A 6,575-nucleotide genomic window follows, 5' to 3' on the forward strand; every position below is an offset into this window, starting at 1 on the left:
GCCAATGAGCAATCACGCTGGTGTAACAGGGAGACGGAATTTTCAGCATGGGAGGAAGGGAGATAGAGACATAAGACAAATGCAGGTAAGTAAAAATCTATAGCCTTTAATTTTCATTGAAATGACCAGTAGGAATCTTACTTCTTTATCTCTAAAAACGTCTGTGTGTTTCCTAGCCTGACCACTGAAAAAGCCTAAAAACAATGACCACCCCAGTAGCAATAAGCATTCCTACCACCCTATTTCCTAGGTCACACTAAAACGAAACAAGTCTTCTTTTAAAATGTCTGATTCAGTAAGATGGAAAATGTACAAGAGGTGCCTGGAACATTTTGCCTGAGCAGAAAGCAAAGATGCCATCAAAGACGGGGATCAGGTCAAAAGGACTCAGAATCCAGTGTGAAGATGCTCCCCCAGCCCCAAGATGGAACAATTTCAAAATCAAGAAAGATAGCGACTGAGACAGGTTAAATGCACCACATTGTTCAAAGCCACGCGTTCATAATGATCCTTTTTGAAGCCTCGCTGGCCACCTTTGGAGCACACGGGAGAAGCAAGTCATTATTTTGAAAGATAGTAAACAGAGGGAACAGACCAACCATTTACCCTGCCTTTCCCATACGAACTTTCTCCTATCACTAAAAAATTAATGAGAAACTTCTCTCTGTAGAAATAGTACATTTAATAGAGGTAGAATTATAAATAACACCATTTGAAATTCAATCCCTAGTAAATTAATGGATTTGGGCTGATCATCGATGGCTTATCACATCATAAAAAGAGAGAGAATCAGACACGCTTGCCTCTTAATGGACGTGCGTACATCTCCCTCCTGCCAAGAAAAACCCCCAGAACCTTGAATCTGATTGAACGTTGGGATCTAATTACCAGCTTATAGGAAATACAGGGGAACATGTAATGAACACACACACACACACACACACACACACACACACAGCATGCAGACAACAAAACCCAAGCTGTGGGAAACCCCACAGGACCAATAAAATGGTTGTTTTTTCCAACAAATAAATTGCAAGGGGCGTGAGAGAGTGACGGGTGATGGAGAGGAACAGGAAGGAGAAATGTGCAGATTCCACCTGGTTTACACACCACCCCTGGGAAACCTCCTTTCACCAAAGGACAGAAATGAAGCTGGAGCCACGCCGGACGCTGAGTCTAACTTCCAACACACAGCACGGAGGCGTGATACGAGAACTCATTAAACAAAACCACACACTCCCATCGCCGGACCCAGAGCCTGGGAGGGGCTCCAGGACAAGCGTCCCAGCCCCACCACAACTCACCGGCATGAAGGGAGGGGCAGGAAGGAGAGCAGCCGAAGGTTATTAAAAGTCACGGAGCAGACGTTCAAACAACACAACCGTGTGGACCATGTTTGGCTCCTGATTAAAAACAAACCAACTGTAAAAACACATTTTTTAGGAAGTTGGGGAAACTGAACGTGGGTGGGTATAGATTACAGTAAGAAATCGTCGTTAATTCCGCTGAATGTGATAATGGAATTTGGGGTATGTTTTTCTTAAGTCCTTGTCTGCTAGAAATAGATATTAAAGCGTTTACGGGAGAAACCACGTGATGTTTGGAATTTGCTCTAAAATACTCCAAGAGAAAAAGATTTTGAGGGTTTGCGAGGGAGACGAAGGGGACGTCCTGACAGGCTTGATGCCGGTGGCCAGAACTGGGAGGCCCCCCTGCCTTTCTCTCCGTCAGACATACGTGGGTTTCAGAGATTCAGTAAAGTTACCCGCTCTTTTGATTTCTTCACCTGAATCTACCGGTTGCTCGGTTCCAAAGTGACCACCAGAAGAGGCGGAAAACAAAGCTAGGAAGCACCTTGAAAAATGAAAGAATATAACTTAGTTTCATCATAGCATGCTTAATCTATATCCAACAGCTAGAGACAGAAATTCTGCGGATTCCAGGCTTTGGACTAATATGATCCTGGTATTTAGTATTATTTTTATTGTTTGTTTTGTGTTCAGAATTTCATTTGTTTTTAAATACTTACTGACCAAATAAGAAAAACTCATTTTGTGCAAATTGATGGTTCCAAACCTGGTCATAGATCAGAGTCGCCCATGGAGCAGGTAAACATACGTGCCCCAAATCTTCCGATCCAGCTGGGCTGACGTGGGGCCGGGTACTTGTATTTTAACAAGCTCCCCCGGTGTTCTGGGAGCAGGCAGTCCTGCGAGGCATTTGGGAACTGCCTGGCTGAGCAGGCCCCTGTGTTCTGTGGTCCTTGCGGCAGTCACCCTATTGATTAAGTAATCCTGCAACTCTACCTGACGCAAGAGAACATCCGTGGCCATTTACGACAGTATCTACAGTCATCTCAGCTAACGTTCACCGGACACTTACTACACGCCCAGCACTTGGCACGTACCAGCTCACTCAGTCTTCATAACAACCCCCTGGAGGTGTCATTAGTAACCCCTCCTGCTGATGTGCCCACAGAAGCCAGAAAAGATGAGAAGCAATGTGCCCAAGTTCAAACAGCCAGTAAAGGGGGAGGCAGGATACAATCTCAGACCCAGGGAATTCTGGGTTCATGGTCTTATCCAGCTCACAAACTTGACTCTGAGGGTTTCATAAGAGCAATGAAAGCTAACTGTATTTAAGAATCATTTGCTTTTGTACTTAAATTTAGTTCTCAGTTCTGCGCAATTAGCAGACCTTCAAACTACACTGCTGCTGCCACCAGGGCCACCAAACACATTTTCAGGGGAAAACATATTGTTCTCTTCTTCTAAAAACGTAAAACAGGAAAGAGAAAGTAATGTATCCGGAAGCTCCTGTATCTAATACGGCTCTGAATTTGCTACCGCTAGGGCATGTGTGCAGATTCCTGGATACTCACTGAGCATCAAGTAACAGCCTGCGGAACTCAAGGAGGAGCAACACACGGGTCCAAATGCATTGCAACGACAAACGACCACAGCTGTCCAGGGTTTCCAGTTTCCTGCCTCGCTGGGCCCTGAGCCTTCCCCACACCCACATGGATGGGGTCACTTCCAGCTCTGGCAGCTGCCACCTCCCAAGATGACAAGAGAGCACTTCAATAATAAAGGACTCAGAACAGTCTTTCAAAAGTAACCATCAGGGGCTTCCCTGGTGGCGCAGTGGTTAAGAATCCGCCTGCCAATGCAGGGGACATGGGTTCGAGCCCTGGTCCGGGGAGATTTCACATGCCACAGAGCAACTAAGCCCGTGCACCACAAGTGCCAAGCCTGTGCTCTAGAGCCCACGAGCCACAACTACTGAGCCCATGTGCTGCAACTACTGAAGACCATGAGCCTAGAGCCCGTGCTCTGCAACAAGAGAAGCCACCGCACTGAGAAGCCTGAGCACTGCAACAAAGAGTAGCCCCTGCTCGCCGCAACTAGAGGAAGCCTACATGTATCAGTAAAGACACAATACAGCCAATAAATAAAATAAATTTTTTTAAAAAAGTAACCATTAGGAACTTCTGTTACTGGTGATGAAGGATTAACTGCTACCAGAATTGTCCTCCCACCATAAACAACTAGAAAATCTGACAAAATATATAAAACAACTGTTTTCAGAAAAAAAGTTGACAAAAGACAATGCAAGACTGTATCCCTGAGGGAAGAGAAACAAATGGATTGAGCCTTACATTCGCCCCAGCTCTCAGAACATTTGGGGGGAACCCAAACAGGGCTCAGTGATCTCTCTGAGTTGAGGAGATAAGAGTTCATGGAGGTCAAGGCAGCTAGAATTTAGGAGCAGAATTCTAGAGAGAAGAGAGCTTTGCAGAGAGCAATCTCTCTTGAGTCTTTCACTAAGTACCAAGCTACATATGGAGCCAAATGGAGCCCACAGCTGGACAAGACCAACGTTCCAGGGAGAATAATATTGGGGTCCTTTCCAACAAACAATTCCCATCACTCACCCAGGGCTGGAAATTGTCCAACTTTCTCCCATCAGATTGGAGAGACCTAACTAAAGACATGGCAGTCAGCAGAGACCCCAGGAGGACCATTCTTTAAAATGGAGCTAAAATAGCTCTGGAATACACATAGATCTACTCTAAAAGGACTTAAAAATGAACCTCAAAAAGATCACACTAATCCATAAGTAATTTAAATCCCAGCCAGAAAAAGTCCAACACTCTCTAAAGGAATGAAATGAAACTCTGCCCTCAGTGGAAAATGTCCAGCATTCAAGCAAAAATTAATATACACACAAAAAAGCAGGACAGTGTGACTCATAACAAGGAGAGAACTCCATCATAAACACAGAAAAGATGGAATTAGCAGACAAGGACTTTAAAGTGCTTATTATCAATATGCTTTACATGCTCAAGGGAGTAAAGGAAAACAGGAACATGATAAGAGATGTGGAAGGTATTCTTTAAAGACCCAAATAAAACTTCCAGAACTGAAAAATACAACATCTGGAATTTTATAAGTGCACTAGATGAAATGAACAGCAGATGAGACACCAGAGAAGAGATCAATGAACTTGACTACAAAGCAATTAAAACTATACACAAGGAAGCACCCAAAGAAAAAATATGAACAGAGGCTCAGTGACCTTCGGAACAATATCAAGTGGTTTAAAATATGTGTGATTGGAGTCCAATGAGGAGAGAGAAGAGAGACAGAAAATATATTTGAAGAAATCACAATTGAAAGTGATGCAAATTAGGTGACATGCATAAATTCACAGATCCAAGAAGCTGGACAAGCATCGAACAGAGTAAACATAAATCGATAAATAAACTAAGTAATTAATTAATTAAAATAATACAGTACAACATAATCAAATTGCTGTAAACGAGTACTAAAGAGAAAATCTTAAAAGGAGCCGGCAGGGGGCGGTGGGGGGAAGACACACCATGTGCAAAGGAATAAAGATAAGAATGATGGCAGCACTCTTATCAGAAACTATAAAGTCCAGAGCACAATGGATTTTTCTTTCACTAAATTGCTGAAAGAAAAACGTTAGCTTGGAATTCTACACTCAGCAGCAGAAATACATCCAAAAAAGAAAGGCAAAATACAGACTTTTTAAAACAGACAAAAGCTGATGGAATTCATCTCTAGCAGATGTATACTACAAAAAAAGAAAAAAGAAATGTTCTTACACTATATGTAAATCTTAGAGCAATGACTAAAAATAAGAAGAATAAGAAAGAAAGAAAAACTAGTAAGCAAATAGTGGAGATAAAATTAAATATATACAAATATTGAGTCATTATGCTGTGCACCTGAAACAAATGCAATGTTATATGTCAACTATATCTCAATAAAAGGAGAGAAAAACTAAATATTAAAGCTACTCAAATAATCCCAAAGAAATCAGAAAAAGCAGCAGAAAGGGACAAAGAACACAAAGAGATGGTAAATAGAAAACGAGAGTAGATTTAACCCCAAATATATCGATAATTGCATTAAATGTAAATGGCCTAAACACTCTAATAATTAAAGATAAAATGATTTAGTCTTCATTAAACAGAAAGACCCATTCCTTACATATTGTCTACCAGAAGTTCCCATGAAATATAAAGTCCCCAATAAGTTCAAGTGTGTGGCCTCACCTTGACTGCCCTCTGCAGTGGGAGGCAGTGTCGGTTCACAAAGCCTGTTGGAAAGTGTTTCCTTATTTTGTGCTAAAATCACCTCCTGGTTTCTGCCCCAGCTTCCAGCCTTGGTCTTGACTGGTCAATGTGCAGGGAGAGGAAAGTGGGGCAGGAGAGAGGACAGGGACCAAGGGGTGGATGTGGCCAGAAATCAGGTCCCCAAGAGGAGGTCATTCATACAAATCACAGTGTCCAAGAGGACAGGGGCCTGGCTGGCGTCAACCTGGGCACACGCCATGCAAGGGGGAGGGCAGGGGTGATGGAGGGGCCTGTGGCCTCTGTGGGCTCCAGAGTGGCACTGTGCAAGCCCTGTCACCTGTGCCCTCTGGTGTCACTCCCATGGAAAACGGGACTATGCCAATGGAATCAAGGTTACTAATCTGCTGACCTTAAAACTGTAAGAGTGTCCTGGATTATCCAGTCACGTGAGCGCTCCCTTAAAAGCAGAAGAAGAGAAATCCAGAAAGAGCCGAAGGAGGAGAAGCATGTGGCCCATACCCGGGCTTGGAAGAATGGGGGGCAGTGAGTCCTGCCAACAAGCAGCCAGCTCGCAAGGCCTGCAGAGGTCATCACTGACCAGCCCTCAGCCCTCCCACCCTGTCGGCGGACACGGGGAGGAGAAAGGGACTGAGTCCACCCAGGGAGCTCTGTAAACACATCTGCTCACAGACCTCACTGCAGGCTTCTCTGGCCACTCTGGCCAAGAGCAGTTTCCAACTCCTTTCGTCTGTGACCACATCCTGAGTGGCCTTGCTCTGCTCGTGTCTGGGGACCATCAGAGCACATGCGTATCAAGTACGTAGGCTCCTAGCTGCATGCCATACAAGGTCCAGACAGCAGGGACAGTGAGGGCATGGGTGGCCCCTGGGTGGCCTGGGTCAGTGAGGGCAGGGGTGGCCCCTGGGTGGCCTGGGTAATGGTGGGCAGAGGTGGCCCCTGGGTGGCC

This window comes from Hippopotamus amphibius, chromosome 5 (assembly GCF_030028045.1).
Source record: "Hippopotamus amphibius kiboko isolate mHipAmp2 chromosome 5, mHipAmp2.hap2, whole genome shotgun sequence".
Lineage (NCBI taxonomy): Eukaryota > Metazoa > Chordata > Mammalia > Artiodactyla > Hippopotamidae > Hippopotamus > Hippopotamus amphibius.